Raw genomic sequence first — 22,882 nt, 5'->3', positions numbered from 1 at the left:
TTCAGTAAGCTGGCCACAATCACTTGTAAAACAAGACTATGGATTTAATGTAAAAGAAGCCAAACAAAAGGTAACTGACAGAATGTCACGGATCATTAGCGAGTATGAATTTATTATGGAATTGCAGTCCATAAAAGTTTTACCTCCATACATTTCTGAACTTGGCTGTGTCACAGGCACTTGCAACCCCCAGAGTTAATCAACAAATGAGTGAGATCTCCGAGACCTCTCAGTAGAATTATAGAGAGCTCAGCTTGTGGTGTGATGACGTATACAAATGTCATATACTTGCCAAGTAACAACTCAGATTGTCAACTGCTTTCACCAATACATGTGTATTGCCTCATTTTCCTTCCTTTCTATAGAATACTTGATTATGAGGATGTGGAAGATTATTATTAGTCTAAGTAGCCCTGAGGAACAATGCTGCAGGGTTCAGCTGTAAGAGTGGTACACATTTACAAAACATGGAACAAAGAAACAGGGGCATCCCGAGGCTGGGTGACACCCGGAGCGGTAACCGAGTGTCACCCCGGCGAGGCGTCACCGCGTGTGACGTCACAGTCTTCTGATACCTGCCGGCGTCCATCACCGAGAGAGAGGAGGGGACAGTCGCCCGGCGGGATAAGGTATGCTGCCGGGTCCCCTCCTCTCTCCTGATACTGTCGGGCGTTCGGTCCATGACCAAGCGCCCGGCTTTTCAGAGGGGGGTGACACCAAAATGACTAAGCAATTTTGGTGTCACCCCTCCAATGGTGTCACCCGGGTGCGGGCCGCACCCCCCTTGTGACACCACTGCAAAGAAATATAAAGTTGTTGCACATAGCAACTAGATTCCATGTTTTATGATACTACTACGGTGCAGAAAACTTAGTAAACAGGCAGTTTGCTTCTGTGGGATTCAGCATTTTCTTCTTGTTTAAAGTGACACTAAACTCAGGGGTTAAATCTGTCACTGTCCTTCCTTCTGGAGGGTGGCTACTTTTGTTCCCCAAGGTCCTTATGTGTGTGGTGAAGTAACCACCACTCCAAACTTGCTCCCATGATGGACTATAATCTCATGTTTAGTTTACTCATTTGTATTAAGAATGTAGTCCATCATGGGAGTGAGCTTCGAGTGGTGGCTACAACACACACACACAGGGACCATGGGGAACAAAGGTAGCCACCCTCCAGAAGGAAGGACAGTGTCAGCATGAATGCAGAGATGATTTGAGGATATACAGCTGAGTGATACACAAATAAAATACATTTTTGTTAATAGTTAAGTGACTTGAATGTATTTTTAAGATTTAACACTTGAGTTTTTAGTGTCACTTTAACTTTGAAAGGTAAAATCACATTCTACATATAACTGCAGCGGACTATACAGTATATCTAGTTCTATTGATCATTTTGACACACTTTTCTCACTAAAGGAAAGCTCTTATTATAGATTGCTGAGCCCGAATTGTTCATGCTTCTGACAGGATGACTTTAAACTTTAAAGGTATCCCAGCCAGAAGTGTAGTCTTCTTATCTGAACAAATCCCAGCCAGGACACTATCTGTAGAGAGTCCCTGTGTTTGTATAGGTTATATTAGGGTACTCTGGGTTCCTCCCACCCTCCAAAGACATGCTGACAGGTTAATTGGTGCCTGTCATTAGTTGGCCATACACTGGAAGCTTTTGTATGAACGTCCATATGAAATATCTGCTCGGAACATCTGATAATACCATCACTGACTTGAAAAGTGTCAGCACCAATTCAGAGATGATTTGAGGATCTACAGCTGAGTGATGCACAGATATGGTACTGTATTGTTAATAGTTGGGGTACTGGAATACATTTTCAAGGTATAACTCCTGTGTTTAGTGTCACTTTACGTTTGTAATAATCCTCCACAATACTGCATATTTACTACAAAATGCTATACTGTGCATCCATACAGAGCTACTTTAAAGAACAGCTCAAATTTAAAAAATGAAAGATTCAATACCTAGCTGGATTAAAAAAATAATCCATCCAACATGCTTACCTAGGACATGCCCAGGTACCCAATAAACATGTTGTTTATACATAAAGCAGTTTTGGTCTAATAAGAGCACACAACTCCCCCAGCAGTCAAACGTTCTACCACATCTTCCATTTTGCCTTTGGACCTAGTGATATCTAAAATGTAATAAAAACAGAATAGTTATCTTTAAAAATCTCATCAATATGATAAGGGGGAACAGGAGAAAACAGGGAAGGCACACAGGACTTCAGCTTTATTCAATTTGGTCCTGGCTCATGGAACCCAGGAGCTTTGTAGAGCTTTGGGTGCAAAAAAATTATTTAGGTACACATTTTTCCTGGTAGTCACACCTCATTATTAGTCTCAGCTATCCACGGGTCTTTTTATATGTGAGTGGACTGAAGCTCAGGGCTTCCTCTCACTCTCTTTGCAGTCCGTATGCTGGGTGAAAAGGCTGCGTGCTGACCAGGGGCGTAACTAGAAATCACAGGGCCCCATAGCAAAAGTTATGTCACTTGCAGAGCCCACCTGAAATACCAAACAGCCCACCTGAGCGTGACCCTGCAGAGCCAACCATAGACTCTCAATAGTGGGCTCTGCAGGGTCTCATATGGGCTGCACACCTCATTCCTGTCAGCGCTGTCTGCCTCCGTGGTCGCCGGGCCCCGCCTCCTCTTCCGTCCCCGGGCCCCACCTCCTCTTCTATCGACGGGCCCTGCCTCCTCTTACATCACTGGCCCCACCTGCTCTTAGGTCGCTGGCAAGTGATGTAAGAGGAGGCGGGGCTGCTCTTAGGCGGGCCCCGCCTCCTCCTTCACTGCGAACTCTGGCCTCTTCTGCCATAGCTGCTGGCTGTCACTGACACAGCTCCGCAGTGGCTTTGAGGGGAAACGCCGCTGTTGAGCTGTGTCAGTGACAGCCAGCAACCTTACATGCCATAGCGACCCAGGCGGCCCACATGGCATCAGAGGGATGCCCTGGCTGGGCCCCCCTGTGCCCAGGCCCCATAGCGGCCGCCTGGGTCGCTATGGCGAATGTTACGCCACTGGTGCTGACAGAATACTTAAAAGGTACAAGTGCTGCCTGTTTGAGGAACTGACCTGAGTTTAGCTAGTGGCTCAAACAAGCAGATGTTTTGTTTTATGCTATGGACTTGCTGTACAAAGCCCTCCTGCATTGCAACTGTGTTTGTTTTGCTGCCTTGCTGAATAAACGTGCAGGACAAACCTACTAGGACTGTTCCTGGATGTCTCTGTCTTGTGCATGGGTTCCCGCTGCCAGTACTAGTCAAGCCTGTCCCTGTTACAATACATAAAGATATATGCATAACTGAATGAGTAGGGATCCTACCAATTCATTGGCATAGGGACAGGATGGCAATTTAGGCTGATATTCCAACCTAGAGACAAGGGGGAATAAATAAAATGTGTCCGAGACAAGTTCTATCTCAACTTGTGCAGTTGCCCATAGTAACCAATTAGCTTCTATCTTTCGTTTTTCTACACAGCTTAGAAAATGAAAAAAATTAATCTGATTGGCTGCGCACCAGTTCAGACAAAGTTGAGACAAAGGGGGTTATTATACTCTGCACTGATCTGCCACATCTGCCCCTGCCTGCTGCTGCCTGCCACATCTGCGCTGCTGCAATCCTCCATGCCATGGTGGTGCGGCCATAAAAACATTCGGGGTTATTCACGAAGGAGCTGAAGGATCCAGCCGTAGCTCTGGCTGATCCTTCGGCTCTCTTCAGCCGCCAGAGCCCTTCAGTCGAACCGACTATTCACTATAGCCCGTACAGTGGCTCAGTTGAGCCGAAGGCATATGTTTCGGGTCGACTGAGCCGAAGTGACACCCGAAGTGGGGCAAACGACCTGCCGAAGGCCGGCTTTCACCCCGCAAATGACAGCTGGGCGGAGCCAGACGTGATATCTTGGCTGGCTCCGCCCAGTTCTACTGACAGATCAGCGTCCCCAAATGACCTGGGGACACTGATCTGTTATCAAACAATAACAACTGGGTGGAGCCGGCTGTCCTGTAATAGGAAACAGTTGGGCGGAGCTAGCTCTCCTTAGCTGTCAATTTTTTGTAATCTTTATTTTTTTTAAATGTAACATTTGCTTACATTTTAAAAAATATTTTCTCAACTTCGTAATTTTTTTAAACTCTTTTCATTGATTTGCTATTCTGCTCAGTAGCACAGACGTGCCGAGCCGAATGCTGTACAAGCCAGAAGTGAAATCAGCCGTACAAGCCAGAAGTGAATAGCCGAACGTAATTTGCCTCATTTCACTTTGGCCGGGTTATTCCCTTGGCTGCCTATGGCTCGCTTTGTGATTAACCCCTAAAGTTTGTATCAACTTTGTATATTACTTGCCCCCAAGGTGTCAGCAGGGCCTTGCCTTTCCAACTTGCCCTACCATGTTTTGTCCACAGCAGTCACTTCTGGGGAGCTTGGGCTTTAGCCTTTTCACCAAAGGTATGACTTCCTTGGTTTTAAGTATAAGTCTAAAACCTGTCCAAGTGTGCAATCTTATAAGGTCCAGTCGACCTGTGACTCTTTTCATTGGTTTAATGGATGGAGGATAGGCAAGGCATAGCTCCATAGACCATGAAATGTAGTTTTTTTGAAGAAAAAAAAAAGCAAAACCAGGACTACAGGGGCACACAGAATAGGCTACACATGGTAACATTTGGCTTATTGTGTACCCTTAGGAAGGATTTTTATTTTTTTATGTTTTAAATTATTGATGGGTCTGATTTTAGCTGGCCTTAAATATTACATGGCCCTTTTTTAATACAAATAACTGAAAATCCATCCTGGCCAATCAAATACCTCCCTGAAAGTGATTAGCAGTCTGAATGTATCACCTTGAAGAAGCAATGATAATGAACTACACGACATTATATGAGCCATACAAATTCTTCTTGGGAAAGAAGGAAGGAGCCTGTCAGTAATAAACAATCTGGCACTTTCCTATTCTTCTTTTAAAGGTAAACAAAATAATAAATAATTGTAGAGGCCTCATTGCCCAGCAACCAACAAAGAAAATACAAAGGCAAAGGCTACACACAGCCTGGAACCCAGCAGGAGAGAGGAACTTCGATCCTGCATAGCAAGAGGAGGCAAACAGACAAGCAGCTGTACAAGCCATCACTAAACTTCAAACATCTATCATGCTGGCCAAGAAGCTCAGTAAAACCACTTTTTATTCACCGGTGGAAAAACATGATTGAAACAGCTCTGGAAATTTAGCCTAAAAGAAAGCAAATTTCAGTTTTGGAAGACTTTGATCTTATGACACGTTTGTAACTACCGAATTACTACATAAAACACATGCACTTCTATTTTATCTATATGGATAACAGATATGAAATATGTTCTTTCCTATAGAAGAACATCCATTCAACCATTACAGATGGTTCAAAAGATGCAGTTTTCAAGGGCCAAATCAATTTACCAAATGAAGCATGTAAGGCCTAATGCAATCTTATTTAATTTTATTATAACGTATTATCATTGTAACAGACACCAGTAGGACAGGTTATGTTATTAGATAACACTGCTTCTACCTTTATAAATTGCATGGGTCACCTTTCCACCTCCAGCCTCATCAGTGGACAATAATTCAATGTCATCACCTCTATCCAGTGAATTGGATGCTGACCCAGAAAGCGTTATGGTAAACCAAGATATAAGGCTGCGTTCACACCTGGCCGTTCCTAATAGGCGCGTTTTATGCACGTTTTGTAAGCATGTTTTTTAGTCCAATGAAACGTGCGTTTGACGCTCGTTTTTTAACCTCCCTGGCGGTATGATTTTTTTTCCCTTTTTTTTCTCTATCTTTTTTTTCGTTTACTTCCAGCCGGTTTCGCCCCCCTGTGACGCGGATGCTCACAAGGGACGGAAGACGGCAGCGGCCGAAGGACACAGCGGGGATCGCGGACAAGGTAAGACCTACGCTGTATTCCAGAGTGTGGCTCGGGGTTACCGCTTTGTTAACCCCGAGCCACACTCGGGAATACCAATGGATACGCGCTGAAATCCGCCCCAAAGAAGCTGCTGTACTATTTCGGGCGTAGGGCATTTTTCAGCGCTTCGATAAGCACTGAAAAACGCCCAGGTGTGAACCCAGCCTAAGAGTATGATCTTCCTGACTAGCAGAGGTATGGTTGAAATGACAAATTCTCTGGCAGCTAAATAAGTAATCATATATGTATTTCAAATTTGTATTTAGAGTTCTGATTAATTAAAGGCACATGTTGCTTGCAAATCTAATTTGTGACAAAGTTATTAATGGATATTATCTTAAAGAGGACCTGAACTCTAGAGGCTGTGCTCAAACAGGCAAGTGGAGCAGAAAGGACCAATTATTAGTTTTGCCTATGTATGACCCCCTGCATCTAATCTTTCCTTTTTACTGACTTACCATGCCTTTTTCCGCCATCATTTCCCTCTGTGGGGGCAGCCATCTTGGTAGAAACAGGGCTTCTCTTCCTCGCCAGACATATTGTAGGAAGTGTTGTGTGGACAATTAAACGCTACACCTGCTCTCTGGACTGGAGGTAACAAGCTGAGAACATTGGGGATGAAAGGAGATTTGACTTTTAAGTTTGTGAGTGTTTTTAATCTTTGATTTTTAATAAAATTTGTCCAAACGGTATTACGCTATTGATTTCCCTGCTTTTTTTATGAGTGTATGACAAACATTGGGAGATAAAGGAGAAGGAATAAGTGTATTGCTGAGAAAACTGAGCCTTGTGAACTGGGGGAGATTTGTTCTGAGCCCTTTATGACCAGTTCTGATAGACTGGTCCACCCAGTTCGGTGAGTGCGGCTGAAACCAGTGGTGTAGCACACGTTTGGGAGAGGTGTCATTGGAAGCAACATACATGCACTTTATGGGGAATATTTTTGCACCTAAATATGGACGAAGGATTGCATTTGGGGACTATCTTTTACCAAGGGACTTGAATAATTTTAGTTGAATGCATCTGCAAGCTATTATCTATTTAAATCAGGCGTGATTGTGAACCTTGCTTTATTTGATTATTTATTTCTATGTATTGATATTTATTATTAATTTACACTTATTGTTACACTAAATAACACTTTTATTAAGCTATACGTTTAGCGTTGGGCATTTGTTAACATACTTCTCTTTCTCATGTCAGAGCTGCCCCCTACTGACTGGTCATTTCATAACTGATGGGAAATTGTTCAAGATGCAGCAAGGGAGGAGGTGCAGACCCACAGAATAAATAATACAGAAGCAGGGAGATGATTACAGTACAGATTCCTCTCCAGCAAGGAATACAGTGAGCAGCACAGCAGTGACTTCGCCAAATCTCACTCCAAATCAGTCACAGGCAGCAGCGCCTTAGATGATATTATACTGCAGATATACATCCATGAGTCTGTAAGATTAGGAGTGACTAGGCATGCTCACATACTAGGGAGCGCACTGCTTTTTTCAGGAGGAATTCAAGACCAAAAGGTATATTTTTAAGGGTACTGCTTTGGCACAATTACCATTTCTAAATGTTTCCTACAGCATAATAGATTTCATTTCATTCAATGTTTGAGTGCAGGTCCATTTTAAGAGGGTTAGTGGGGATTTGTTGCTATGAACAAAAAAGGTTTCACCATTTTAAATCCTGCAGTGGAACATTCAGAACATGCCATTTTTCTGCAGATTCAAAGAAAGCCTATGCTGTGAACGCCTCAGAAAACCAAATAAAGCTGTGCAATAACCTGTAGCATATAGGCATCAATTGTCCTGACTGTTTGAACTGAGACAAGATGAGATACAGTATGTTTGCCTCCTTTTGGTTCCTTCAGTTTGTACATTACCACTCTTCTTTTGCCGGCCACACTGCAAGTCATGTTTATGGTATACAGAATTGCATGGCAATGGCTTAATCTGCATCTGGTTCAAGAAGTGTTTATTAGTCAATTTTACTTGGACATGATTAGGTATTCATTGCAAAGTAAATTGTTTACTTATCCTTACCACTTTGAAAAGTAAAAATCTACTTTGCAAAGCAAACATGAGCTACTCCAGCCCAATGAGTTAGATGGTGGCCAACCCAAACTTGTGATCCTCAGAGATAATAATAAAGGAAGGATATAAGGTACTACCTACACTGCAGATAATCTCATCACATAAAGGGGTTAATTTTCTAAATGAGTAGAAGCAGTTCCTTTAGCAAAATTTTCACCTACCTTAGAAAATAAGTTAGGTGAATTGGGTCTACTGGAATATCCAATAAGCCATCACATGGTTCCCACACATGGTTGAAGAAATGTTTTGGAGATATACAGTAGGTATGTATGTACTGTTTGTAATCAGTATAAATACATATCAATAAATACATTAGGGATGCACCGATACCGGTATTTTGGTACCGAGTACGAGTACCGATAATTTTTTTTTCCGGTACTCGCTGATACCAATTACCGAGTAACGGAAGTCCCATTCAGGAAGCCAGGTGGCGTGTAATGACTTGCCACCTGGCTTCCTGATTAGAAGGGAAGCCGGGCAGCGTGTAAAGACTAGCCTCCCGATTAGCAAGAAAGTCCCCTCTTACCTTTGTATGTCCAGCATATCACCCCCGGCACCTCTCCAGCTAGAACGCAGCCTTCCTCCGGTACCCAGGCGGTGACAAGGGAGCATGAAGCCAGCTTCCCGGCCAATCAGAATGCCGGGCAGTGCATCATTACACGCTGCTTGGCTTCCTGATTGGCCGGGAAGTTGGCTCCATGCTCTCTCATTACAAGTGATGAGAGAGCATGGAGCCGATTCCCGGCCAATCATTACACGCTGCCCGGCTTCCTGATACAGGAAGTACTCGTGCTAGGCATCGGAGCATTTGGGCAAGTACGAGTACTCGCCCAAATACTTGGTATCGGCACCGATATCGATACTAGTATAGGTATCGGTGCATCCCTAAATTTTAAGCAAAAGTCGTTAATTGAGATTTTATAGTGTGTACAGATTCTAACAAGGTAAGAAACTGTTGTATAAATATTTGTGCATCACTCAGCTGTAGATCCTCAAATAATCTCTGAATTGGTGCTGACACTGTCCTTCCTCCTGGAGGGTGGGCACTTTTGTTCCCCATGGTCCCTGTGTGTGTTGTAAAGTGGCTACCACTCCACACCCGCTTCCGTGATGGACTACAATCTCACGTTTAGTTTAATAATTTGTAGTCCATCACGGGAGTGAGCTTGGAGCGGTGGCTACTTTACAACACACACAGGGAACATGGGGAACAAAAGTCGCCACCCTCCAGAAGGCAGGACACTGTCAGCACCAATTCAGAGATGATTTGAGGATCTACAGCCGAGTGATCCACAAATAAGATACATGTTTGTTAATAGTTAAAGTGACATGAAACTCTCAGATTTTTTAACATAAACCAATACTGTAATGTGTGCCTTACTGTAATCCATGGTAGTTTCCCTTCTCTTTGCTGCTCTTCCTTTTAAATCCTCATGTCTTCTCATGCTGGGGGAGAACATCCCTTTACAGCTGAGTGCCTCTTCCTGTAGTGCTGGCTCAGGTTGCAAACGTACACACAGACACCATGTATCCATTTCAGAGACAAGGCAGTCTGCTGCAAAACAGAAGTTCTGCCCAGCATGAGAACAGATACAGATTTAAAAGGAAGAGCAGCAAAGAGAAGGGAAACTACCATGGATTACAGTAAGGCACACATTACACTATTGTTTTATGTTCTGAGGGTTTAATGTCACTTTAAGTGACTTGAATGCATTTTTAAGATTGAACTCCTGAGTTTAATGTCATTATAACTTAGAGACTATATATCTAATAAAGTGTTAATGACACTTGGCAGTGTATATTATCTACATATAAATAATCTAAAAGTGATACATAAACAGGTTAAAGGGCAGAATTCTCACTGCATGCAATATTTAGACAAAACTATAGATCACATGTTTCATTTCTTAAAAAAGAACTCCGAGCAGAAATATTCTTAACCCTTGCAGTGGGGCCACCCTTGCTTGTTTTTTTCTAGGGACAAAAAAAACAAAGATATCCTTACATGGACTTCTGAGCCATCTGGCTGCTAGACCAGTCCCTGCAGTCTCGCTCCCCCTCTGCTCTGACAGTCTAAGGTCCTGTGTGTCATCACGTCCAATACAGTGTATAGGACATGAGGACGCTGATGGACATTCCATTGCTGGGGTGAAGGAGGAGAGAGGTTGTAGGGACTGGTCTAGAAGCCAGTTGGCTCTGAGGTTTAGGTGAGTATGTCTTTGTTATTTTTCTTCCTAGACAAAAACGAGCACTTAACCCTTGCAGTGCGGGGGGCTTATCATATGGGAGAGCAGAGACTCCAGCTGGTTGCCATCCCTAGGCTTCAGTGCTGTGTGTTTGTGCTGAAGCACACAGCGTAGGGACTGCCTGCTGGGGAAAGCGCTTGCTAGGGTGGCTCCACAGGACCTTGATAAGCACTGGGGCCACCCTAAAACAGTAAACTTGTGACCGGCTCAAGTCATGGAAGATTTTAAAGAAGATAAAGCAACAGACCAAGTAAATACTAATGTCAGCTAGTGTAATAATTAATACAATGTTAGGGTTTAGTAACACTTTAAACTGTTTCTATACCTAAAACTTTATTTTTAGTTTTGTATATAATAGAGAAGGGTTAGAACCCCTCTCTGATTTTACTGCTAGCCAGGGCTCCATCAAAGAGAATCCACCTCACTTCCTGTTCTGGGATAACATTTTACCAGAAAAGAAGTGAGCAAAAATCTTCAACAGGGAAATAAACAAAAATAAAACTCAGAGATAGTAACATTCCCCTACTTAAAGAATAACTCCACTTTTTAGACCATGTTTCAAGATACACCCATTTTCAGGGTGTAACATGAAAGATGGTCACATCTCTCAGCCCCTCACCCCCAAATGTCCCCAATGCAGTTACCTAAATCATAGGGATCTTCTCCCTGCCGGCTCCTGCCATTTTTTTTATATTGGCCTGGCAGTGCGTGGCTCCCCCTATCATCCATTCACAGAGTCATTTACTGGAATGTGAATGGAGAATCTCATGGCAGAGGGACTCATAGTTCTCAATGGAGTACATGTGGTGTACGTGTGGTGACATCACCTGACTTGTAGTCCATTAATACTTCTTTCATCCCATAACTGAAAGTCCATAGCTCTGTATGTACCTTGCCTGGGAGAAAGAGTCTGCGAGCCTGAGCATTTCACCCGCCATCTAATTGTGGTTTCAATGTTTTGCAGGCTCAAATGCAAAGTCAATATATGCAAATCTTTCTTTTAATAATGTGTAATTATTATTATTTATATTTATTTTTTTAAGAAAGGCTGGACTATGCCTTTAACATAGAGAGAATATTGTTGCCTCTCTCTCTGTTGCTGTTATAGAAATTTCTCCTCACTTCCTATCCTGGGGGTTACCAAACAGGAAGTATAGATATCTCTCAAAAGGTGCCCATACACTGTACAACCATCGCAAGACCTTAGTCTTGCGATGGTTGTAAAGTGATTAAAAAAACGTACGATCTGCCCATCTTGGACAGGCAGATCGTACTCTCGATCATCGCAAGCCCGCCCCCCTGAGGGGCAGGCTTCCGATGACCGCAATGCTGAACGGGCAGTGTGCGCACACACCGGCCCGTTCGGCATTTGTCTCCCGAGCACCGTTCAAACCAGCCGAAAATCGTACGATTTTCGGCTGGTTTTCTAGCGTGCTCCTTAGACAAAAGACGTACAACTGTACAGTAGAAACAGTCGCACGTCTTCGTTCACACTGCTCGATTCTCGTACGATCGCGGGATTTCCCGCATTTCTCGTACGAGAATCGAGCAGTGTATGGGCACCTTAACGAAGAATCTCAAAATGTAATCCTGACAGGAGTTTTAATCCTCCCACTCTATCTAAATATATAATTTAAAAAATGGGCATAAATACACTATAGCTTTCCACATAGTCCCTATTAAATCTTGCTTGATCTATTTCTCAGATTTCCCAAAGACCCCGTTTAATGACTTGCTTTTAAATGTTAGAGGAACATTGTATGTGGTGGTGGCATTCGGTATTAGGAAAAGTTAAAGCTGTGCTGTAATACCATTATACCAGTTATATGTTTATATGAATAAAAGTTAAGGCATCTCGTTTGTAGCCTGTTCTCTGGCCTGTGTTTAATATTTCCCACATGGCTCCGTCTAATTAAACATTTCAGCAGTGACTCGTAAGAGCACTTGGGGGTGGAGGTGATTAGTTTGGGAAATTAAAATTGAAGGTTCCCAGGCTGAGGGCATAGAGGTGAGTCAGATTAGCATTCCTAACTCAAACCTGTGCATACAACATTTCTCTGGAGATCTTATTCAATTGCTGCATGTTGGTCAGAGACCTCTGGTTACCCTATCCGGAGAATCAAAGATACCTGGTGGGGTTGTTTTACTAAACGAACAGACCATGTTCATTACAAATTGAATTTCTACTCAGTGAATGAGGTGCAGCTGAGCAAAATAATACCCAATAATGATTCAAAATTGAAAAAATGGATTTTTGGATGCACATGACTGGATTACTGCAGCACAGCCAGGGCTGTCCCAATAATGAAGCAGCTGCCTCAGGCAGCATCTCATTGAGGGGCGGAAGGTGTGGGGGGGCATCAGGGGGGTGGCAACTTCGATCCAGGTTGATAAAAGCTCTTAGCAACCTGTGATGCTCTGTCTGGCTGTGGGACTCTCTGGCTGGTGTCCCGCCCAGCTCCTGGCAACCAGAGACGTCAGTGAGCTGGGCGGGATGCCGAAAAGAGCCACTGGACCCAGAACTTACAAGCATCCACTGGCAGACCCCCAGGTTCCCCGACCATTCACTGGCAGCACGTGCCAAACAACAACCACCCCCCAGCCCAGAGCAGAGCTTAACCTTATTGGCTTAGCTGAATTTTCACCTAACTTATTGAAACTGTGGTGAAACTGTGTTTACATTAACCACTTAGTCATGATTGATGTTCAATGCTGTTTTTTTTATTTTTTCTTGGACATGATTGGCTATTCCCTGCAAATTGAGTTTTCACTTAGCTTTACCTTATTTACATTAAAAAGTGACATTTCATTTGGCTACTCGTGAGCTACTCCAACCCAATGAGGTAAGCTGGCCATACACCACTAGAATTGTATTCAAAGAAATTCATTTTGGAATGTTTGTTTGATTTTCTAATAGTTAATGGGGTCAGATCGACAATCGTTTTTTTTAAAGTAGTGACAGAAAAAAAAATCGAGTCAGCAGGATGGAACATTTTTCTTGAGCAAATGAAATTCTAACAGTGAATGTGGTTTTCCTTCAGGAAACTCCAATCATTTCAAAATCAAATGTTAAAATCAAAAGACATTTTGAACAACATTCATCAAGTGTCTGATGGCATTATCCAATGTTCTGACCAGATTTTTCGTATGAACATGTATGGCCAAATTTAGATGGTGATCAGCCCACACATGTTAACTTCACTGATAACAGGGAAGTATATAAAAGGTACTAACTATCACTACAGACAATCTCATCACACAAACGGGTTCATTTAGTAAATGAGTAGAAAAGGTTCACTTAGCAAAATGTTCACTTAGCTTAGTAAATATATTAGGTAAAGTTGGGTTCACCTTGCGAATACCCAATTATACATATGACTGGATGATTAAAGGGAAAACAGCCTCACCTTATTCACTAAGCAAAGTACATAGTGTCAATATCCTATGAAGAAGTAACATTTACTTTGCTAAGTGAACATTCTCTATTCCTTTAGTAAATCAACCCCAAAGTCTGATGAAACGTTAATTAGATGATATAGAAGTTTTGTCTGATTTTCTCTTTGCTGCTTCTATGAGTGCAGGAACAACCCCAAAGGACAGCTAAGCTATGGCAGCAGATAAGGTTGTCCACTGAAAGCCAAATTCTGATTGGCTGCAATGTATTACAACAGACCACTGTTGGCACAAGGCTCCTATGTCAGCTACATAAAAAAAGACCAATTCCTTGAAACCTTGCCATGATATCTACTCCAGATAGCTACTGAATAGTTTTGCTATAGAATATTTCACCCTCTGTTACTTTTGTTATCTTGGTCTGCAGAAATACATGTCTTGTTGATCTTACTGCTTTTAACTAAGATATAAAAGCTGTTGGCCACGGTACACTAGTAAATGACTCCAGGCAGATATAAACAAACCCAAATGATGCCAGTATGCATTCATTTAACTAATCAATAAATGTATTATTTATTACAGAGAGCGAGTGTAAGTAACTGAATTGGTTTTAATATCAGCATCCTTTTAATGACTTGCATATGACTTGCATTGCAGCAGAGCCAATACGGCTCTGCTGCAATGCATATATACGAACAAGGAACATGCTGACATGAGAGATTAAAGTAGTAAACTCTCAATTCATTAATGAATATGGATCAAACAAATATAGATTGCCCGGCAAAGTATTATTTAAACTTTTGTCCAAGCACTTACGGTGATCATGTTTCAGAACAGCTCCAACTCTCTCAGCTTCCCTTCCCTGAACTTTCTGTCCCGTACAATATCACAAGGGACAGATCAGCTGACCATCTACCGGAGAAGATTGGGGAGCATTGTAGAGGCTAGCCTTGCTGTGCCTGTGTGTTTGTTGAGACACACACAGCTTACTAGCACACACAAGGGTGGCTTTGTTCTTATAATATGAACCTTGCTTGACTAAGTGGTTAGTAGACTTGGCATAATGGGCAGAATTGTGGAGCTATACTCACAAGTGGGTCCATGTGCCATGGGGAATGGGCAGATGTTTCCCTGCCAGTCATTCTACAGGGAGAAACTGCCCATTTTAAGCTAACCGAAGAAAATGTGGAAGAGATCTAAAAAAATGGAAATATATACAGGCAGTCCCCGGGTTACGAACAAGATAGGGACTGTAGGTGTGTTCTTAAGTTGAATTTCTATGTAAGCTGGAACAGGTACATTTTTTAGGTGTAACGCCAGCCAAAAAAATGTTTGTTTGTTTTGGATAGCATAGGGAAGGGTTTGGCCCTGGTAATGTTTGTTCTGTGTGTGCCCCTGTTCAGAAGATTTCACCTCATTTTCTGTCCCTGTGACAATTGGATTTTGAACATTTTGGGTTGTCGTGGAAACAAAGATTGGTGATAAAGCTTCAGTGGAGACACGTTTTTCCCATGATAACTCTTACAGGATTAAATTTCCCTTCCTAGTGGTACATTTCATCTCACTTCCTGTTGTTTCAAGCACAGGAAGTGAGATTAAATCTTTCTAATGAGGATACAGACAGCAGTAAAAAAGCTCACAGTGACCCGGAAGAAGAGGTGGGCACCCCTCGTCTGTATGTCTAACGAGAGCCAGCTTCCTGTAATGTACATACAGTACTACGAACCAGACCCAAAAAGGTGGACACTCCTTGTTGGGATGAGCAACTACTGAAATGCTGCGCGGTACACTTGGGCTGCAGCATGGGACCACCTGCTGTACAGTGATAGCCTCCTTTGTAAGTAGGAGTCATATGTAAGTTGGATGTTTGTAACTCGGGGACTGCCTGTAAGTATTTCTGCATATGAAAGCAAAGCATGATGATTAGGTAGTTGAAGTATATGTATCAGTACCAGAATGTTCATTTAAGGCATATGCTTCAGCTCGACTGAGCCGAGGTGAAAGCCGAAGCTGGCCGAGCGGCCGGCCAATGGCCTTCCGACAGCCTGCTTCAAACAGCTGGGCGGAACCAGCCGTGATGTTAAGGCTGGCTCCGGCCACTTACCAGCTAACCAGGGACACTGATCTCCAGACAGCCTAACTCTCCCGGGCGCTCCGAGAGTCTCCCGCTCTCGGCCGCCCAGGAGAGAAACACTGCTTTTTCTTGTCTTTTTTATTTTTATTGTGACACGGAGCCGTGTCAGGAAAAAAAAAAATGTCACCATAGAAATGTATTTCTAGATTCCTATTGGCTATTTCAATTTGCAATAGCCAATAGGAATCTAGCAATGCATTCCTATTGCCAAATCTTTTTTTTTTGACGGCAGCAGAACCGCCGGCCAATAGAAAACAATTTGGCGGAGCTAGCTGTCACTACTAGCTCCGCACAATCGTTTTCTATTTATTCTTTTCTACTTTTTTAACTATTTTTCTGTTCTGCTCGGTCCCACAGAGGGAGCGAGCAGAACAGCATTCGGCTATTCACTCACTGCTGTTCGGCATCTATAAGAATAGCCCGAACAGCAGTGAGTAGCCTGCCGGAGGTTCGGCTTAGCCGATCCAGATGTTGGATCGGCTGAGTCGAACTCCTTTTGCACTTCGGGTCGGCCGAAGCCGCGCGAAGCCACCCAATGTACGGCTGAAATCAGCCGTACCAGCCTGAAGTGAATAGCCGAATAATTTGCTTCAGGTCGGTCATTCACTCGGCTGCCTACGGCAGTCATGAATAGACCCCATAGTTTTCACTATTTCCTACATCTCATATTTTTAAATAGTCTAATAGAAACAGCAAATGTAATACCAAGGAATAAGCAGTATAAAAAATGCCATCATAATATAAAAGCATGCCACATGGAACAAGAGAACCATTCATTCAACAATCAAATCAAATTACATAGCACAAAGTCACTAACTGAGCATCACCAATTTAACTTTCTCTGTATTCAGATTTACTGTTCAGAGCCCTGAATTCTTCATATTGTTTTGATGAGTTAGTATGGAATCAATAGGGGGACTAAGTGCCTACCGTGTTAATTTATAGGACTTTCTGAGCCTCTGCAGGCCAAAGAAACTCTCAGCCACTAGCCAATGCAAACATTCTCACACACATCAGTGCTTATGATGAATATAATTTCCACACTGACAGGTGTGTATTTACTGAAGATGTAGAATGTTCACCTAGCCTAGTGACCCTGGGTTCACTTCAAATACCCAATCATGTCAAGGAAATTAAAGTGTAGGTTAAGCCAAAACATTTTTTGTTAGTTTTGGATAAAGTAAAGCAAGTGTAGGCAACCTTGGTACTTCAGCTGTTTACCTAGAAGTCCCATAAGGCTTTGCAAGACACTAAAAGCCACACGCATGGCTTCCAGAGGCATTATGGGATTTGCAGTTTCACATACTTCACAAGTTTCAGAAAGAGGAGCACAATGTATTTAAGCAATGGGTATACCACTGCCAAGCCCCCAGGTATGCAGATTATTAACGTGACACTAAACTCATGAATGAAATCTTAAAAAATGTATTCAAGTACCTTAACTATTAACAAAAATTTATCGTATTTGTGCATCACTCAACTTTAGATCTTCAAATCATCTCTGAATTCATGCTGACACTGTCCTTCCTTCTGGAGAGTGGCTACTTTTGTTCCCCATGGTCCCTGTGTGTGTTGTAAAGTAGTCACCACTCCAAGCTCACTCCCGTGATGGACTACAATCTCACGTTTAGTTTACTAATTTGTATTGAGATTGTAGTCCATCACAGGAGAGAGCTTGGAGTGGTGTCAGAACCAATTCTGACTCTAAATAGGCAGAGCCAGCTGTCAATCACGCAGCTGGGTGGATCTTGACAGTAATGTCGGGATCCGTGCTGGCTGTGGCGATCTCAGTATACCCCTAGCTGTAGGTCACGGGAGGACGCCAATTATGTCCTACCATGACCCTTAGGAGAACTATGGGGAAAAGCACTGACCCCATAGTTCTCTTTTAAATTTGAACATTCGGATACAGCCAAATGCGAACAAATCCGACTGTTCATTTAACGAAAATTTGGTTCCATACTAATGTAATTCAAAACGAAACTAAATCGGACATTCAAGCGTGACTGTTCTCTGGCCAGTCAGATGTGTTTTTTTTGCCTGTTGAGGTTTGCACTACAAGCACGGTCATGTGACTTCGTTTCAAAACGAAAATTTGGACGGATCCGAAATCCGAATAACGAACCGAATCAGATTTCGGATCCAGAATCTGAAAAACTAAAGATATAGAAATCTGAATGGATCCGAAACAAAATGAAACTCATTTTTTTTTGGGGGGGGGGGTTACATGTCTACCGAACAGGTCAACATTGAAAGGTTTCCCCTTACCTCCTGTTTCTGTGTCAGAAATGCTGGATTTTCCATCACTTTCTGAGAGTGAATCTCTTCAGTGGGAACATAGGCAGTAACAATAACCCGACGGAGGTTCTAATCCTTCCCCACTCTATCCAACATAAAAAGTTGTGTTACATGCCGTTTAAAGAAAAGTAGCAATTCCTCTTGCACTTGATTGGAGGATTTGATCTGATCGCACATGCTTTTAGACTTTGTCAGAGTGCGGGGAGCAGAGCATGTCTTTAAAGGGACACATATTGAAAGATCATAGTTAAAAAACTATCCATCTACCTGTATCCATCTACCTGGATATTGACTTTTACTCATGTACCATGCACTGAGCATATTTCACAGTAAATACGGATAAGCATCAAGGACAACAGATACCGAATACCAGATTACTGATGTGAAACTCCTGCAGGCCTGTACCTACAGATGGACTGAGATACCAGATATCTTTACTATACAAACAGATCTCCGCTATTTTAAAATGAAATCACATTTCCTACTATGCAACAGAGCAGTCAATAACAAGAACATCTATATACATTTAACTCGATCAATACTGTCAGCATTTAAAATAGCCATCCAGGAAACAGAACATCTATAAAAGTCTGTAACATCATCTGGTAACTATGGGGACATGCATTTATACCCTAGAAGAAAAATCTGTTAATATAAGGAGAGCACTCATACCTTGGTTGTGAAAGTTTTCACCACAGAGTGCTGTAAGAATTCAGCAGCCTGTTATTATAGGGGAACAGTCGGCCTCATCCTGCACAGTCAGGGGTGTTGCAATTGCAATGAAATGAGATGATTGTTATAAATATGTTTTTTTGTGCAGCTTGCAGCGATCTCATCTTGATCCATAAAGACGCATGCTTGAAATCACTGCAGGTCTCCAAAGACACAGTCAGCTCGCCTGCTGGAAAAACTTAAAGGGAAAGCACACATGATGCTCTGCGCTCAAGTCTCTGTCAGCTCCTCCCTATTCCAATCTGTAAACTGCCCAAATGAGTTAAGCTTGGCTAATGTCAGCTTAGGCTGCCTGGAGACGGCAGAAGCACCCGGGGAGGCGACTCCTACACTGCCTTGTGGCTTCAGAGCAAACAGCAAGCTGTTTATTATGTCTGTGTAATCTAGATCAGTGATTTTCTTTTAAGCAGTGGGTATTCCAAGGACACTTTCACTTTAAGAGGAACTCAGACAAAGACAAAGATATATTAGAGTGTATGTCAAGGCATAATGAAAAAAAACCCTAAACATTTAGCACATCTTTGGCATATATACACATTTCCCATGGTTTATCCCTTTGAACGCGTTACAACAGCAGAAAAATAAGTGTTCATGTGCCAGAAATAAAGAATGCTCTGACCTTCCTCTTAGACATGACAACACAGCTCTGAATTCCAAAGTATGTAGTGTGAACTCTGCACACTTTATATCTGATGGATTGCAAAGAACACAGACCTATCCTCATCTCCTCCCCCTCTTCATTTCCATAACCCCTCCTTATGCACAGACAGAGAGCATAGGAAGTTATCCGCTCACAAGATTTATGGCAAAATCAGCAGGTATAACAAAACGCTTTCAATGGCAAAAGGGAGCAAATAAGAGAGGTTCATTTGTTAGGGTGTACATACACTTTAAATGATGATTCTGCTAGCAATCTGACCAATTCAAACCTCACTTGAAATAATTGAACAGGGTAATCAATTGCTGTGTGTGATGTTTCGAGTTAAGATATTTTACATTGCCAGGTTTACAAATATTCAATGGTTTGATTTAGGGATGCACCGATACTATTATTGGTATCGGTGCAGACACCGAGTATTTGGCCCGAGTACCTGTACTCGCCCAAATACTCCCGATGCTTATTCCGATACCAGAGCTTCTGGTATCAGGCAGCGAGTCATTACATGCCTCCTGGCTTCCTGATTGGCCGGGAAACTGTCTTAATGATCCCTCGTCACCAGGAAGCATGGAGCCAGCTTCCCTGCCAATCAGGAAATGAGAACCAGGTAATGACTCGCCCCCCCAGCTTCTTAAATGGCCGGAAGCAGGCTCCATACTCCCTCGTCACTTGGTGACGAGAGAGCATGGGGCCGGCTTCCTGGCCAATCAGCAAGCAGGACGGCGTGTAATGACCCAGCTTCCTTATTGGTAGGGAAGCTGGCCAGTAAGGAACTCGGGCAGCGAGTCATTACCCACCTGGTGAGTGCAGCCAGAAAGCCGGCTGCATGCTTCCTCGTCACCTGGTGATGATGGAGTATGGAGCCAGCTTCCCAGCTAATCAGGAAGCCAGGCGGTGAGTCATTAAACGCCACCTGGCTTCCCGGCTAATCAGGAAACAAGGCGGCGAGTCATTACATGCCGCCTGGCTTCCTTTATAGGACTTATCTGTATTCGATACTGGCCAGTGGCAAAGAAAAAATATCAGTACTCGTACTCCCTAATTTGTTTTGTTATTCCATTGTAACTAATATTAAAGTAGCACTAAAGGCTGTTTTTTTTTTTTCTGAAATTAATTGGTCTACTGTTACTCTTAGTCTCCTGCTCACCCTCCCCAGCTCTGCCTTATGGGCCGCCTTGGTGACACCCTCTAGATGACTGACAAAAATGGCTGCGCAGGGCTGACAAGGGGGCTCTCGTGACATCAAGAAATTCATAACATCAAAGTTCCCAACATCAGAAGGAGAAGCTCATGTATTATCCAAGAAGAATTCCCCTTTAGCATCAAGACAGAATCTCTGAAAGCCTTACTGGGAGAAAGAGCCATTCAGATCCATTGCCTGTGCATTGAACTGGACTCTGTCAGAACTTATAAACCCAGGACTGTTAAGTACTGTCATTTTATTCCTTTTTATTTTACTTTTGTTATCTCTTAACATCTTTTTCTGTGCAGACAGAAGTCAAAGATGGTGCTATACATTTATCAAGGTAGAAGTATTATATGGCTGTGTATTGTTCACTGAATAATTCCAGGGTGAATGTCTACTTTAAGTTAAGTAAAGATATAATTTGCATTGTGAGAATTAGAGTGAACACCCTGTAATCATTTTGTAAATCAACCCCAATATCACACGAATCTATAAATATCACAATAGCAAAAAAATATATATTCACATCCCTAGAAGCCTCCAGCATATTGCCAGCTGCCACGTGACCGTCTCCAAACTTAGTGCCAGGTTTAGAAAATTATTTGCTTGAAATTTTTACCTGCTATCTAATTGTTACTTAGCACATAAAGAGAAAATACCAGAAACAAATTAAGGATTATTCATATGCGTGTTTAGTTATGTTCTTACAGATTCAGCGGCTCACATGATACACATTAGCATAGCAACGTATTAGCAATTGCACATGGCATGTTTACCTCTATGGTACAAGCAGGCTGTAATTTCAAGATAGCACGGGTCAGCTCTGCATGACTTTTCAGTACAGTAATGGATATATGTGCCAGAATTTTAAACCTTCACATAATACTTTCATAACTAACCACAGAACACAGTATATGAAATTGAAAAATGAATGTGTTTATGCATTTTAAATGCTGCCTCTAAATAAGAGAAACATCATATGGATGAGAAGAGAGATGTACTATAACAATTTGAGATAATCCAAACCAGGGACATTTCCCTGGATAAATCTTAATGTGGGATTACCCCTGGAAATTAGGGACAGCTGTCAACCATGGATGAATCACTGTGCAGAATGGACCTGTAAAAAGCAATAAAAATCAAACTTGCATTGTTTGTGCATCATAGGTAGTATTCATTATAGCATTAAGTCAAGGCTGGACATTTCCCGTTCGCCATGAAGACTAAAAAACTCTCTTGCCACCATGTCAGTGAGCGCTATTGTTGAAGGTAAGGAGGGTGCTGAAATTCCAGAGAAATTGTCACCACTGACATCCTGGCCTGACTCCAAAAGAACACATTTAAGAAGCACTGGGGTTTCTGTGCTCATGCAAATTGTCATGATGCAGGAAACTTTGCAAATAGGCTCACTGGCACAAGCAAGGCAGTTCCCAAACAAAACAGACCTCCCTTGTTGGGTGACCAGAAGTGACTCAATGTTTTGAAATAAAGGGCCCCAAAGCAAAAGGTGAAAGAGTCCAAAAGTACCTTTTAATTGTTCATACACCCCCTTCATCACGGTTTAGATGGGATAAGGATTTCATTGGACTCAAAAGATACTGAAACCAAATAGATCTCTATATGATTTCTTTAAAATTTCCTAGAATTCTAACTGGCCCTACTGATAAAGTTAGTTGAGAAATGTCACATGCCCAGGTTGGCAGGGTTATTAGTCATGCCACACCTGGGTCGTGCGGCTATCTGTTGAGGATCCATAGACTCTGCGACCAATGGGTGAGTCAGAGGCAGGCTGCAGCCAGGGAGCAGGTAATAGGCTGTGTGTGTGTGTGCTCCATGTGCTGTGTGTAGAAATATAGGAAAGTTTGTGTATCAGGGTTGCTAGTGTGTGTCCCAGCTAGCTGCCATATGTAATACAAGATGGCTGCTTGATAAATTACTCCTTTGAGTGTATGAGGAAGCAGTGTGTGTAGCATGGTAGCCTCATCACTCACAAAACAGTTAAAGTGTTTCCCCGAAAATAAGACAGTGTCTTATTTTTTTTTTTGCACGAAATAAGACACTAGGTCTTATTTTCGGGGGATGTCTTACCTGGCTGCAGCTGTGCTCTGCCGTCCAGGGAGCCACAAACAGGTGGGCGGGCATGCGTGCAGCCGGGGGGGCGTGTCTGGCAGGGGGC

At 42.6% G+C, this 22,882-nt stretch overlaps 1 protein-coding gene across 3 annotated transcripts in view; it reads right to left on the bottom strand.

The window, feature by feature from the left end:
* LOC108783985 (long-chain-fatty-acid--CoA ligase 6-like) overlaps positions 1-22,882 on the bottom strand; it is a 171,883-nt gene that overhangs the window by 94,799 nt on the left and 54,202 nt on the right. Inside the window, exon 1 of one of the 3 annotated variants that reach the window (XM_018552706.1) lies at positions 18,803-19,095. The exons of the other annotated variants lie outside the window; for them this stretch is intronic. The gene's annotated coding sequence lies outside the window, so the exon portion shown is untranslated. Of the gene's footprint in view, positions 1-18,802; positions 19,096-22,882 lie in introns of those variants that run through there. 3 annotated transcript variants of the gene reach the window in all.

The sequence above is a fragment of the Nanorana parkeri genome, unplaced genomic scaffold (genome assembly GCF_000935625.1).
Source record: "Nanorana parkeri isolate BGI_ZX_2015 unplaced genomic scaffold, ASM93562v1 scaffold95, whole genome shotgun sequence".
NCBI classification, from domain to species: Eukaryota; Metazoa; Chordata; class Amphibia; order Anura; family Dicroglossidae; genus Nanorana; species Nanorana parkeri.
The sequence above is the reverse complement of the archived record's forward strand: the minus strand, read 5'-3'. Positions and strand labels throughout refer to the sequence as shown.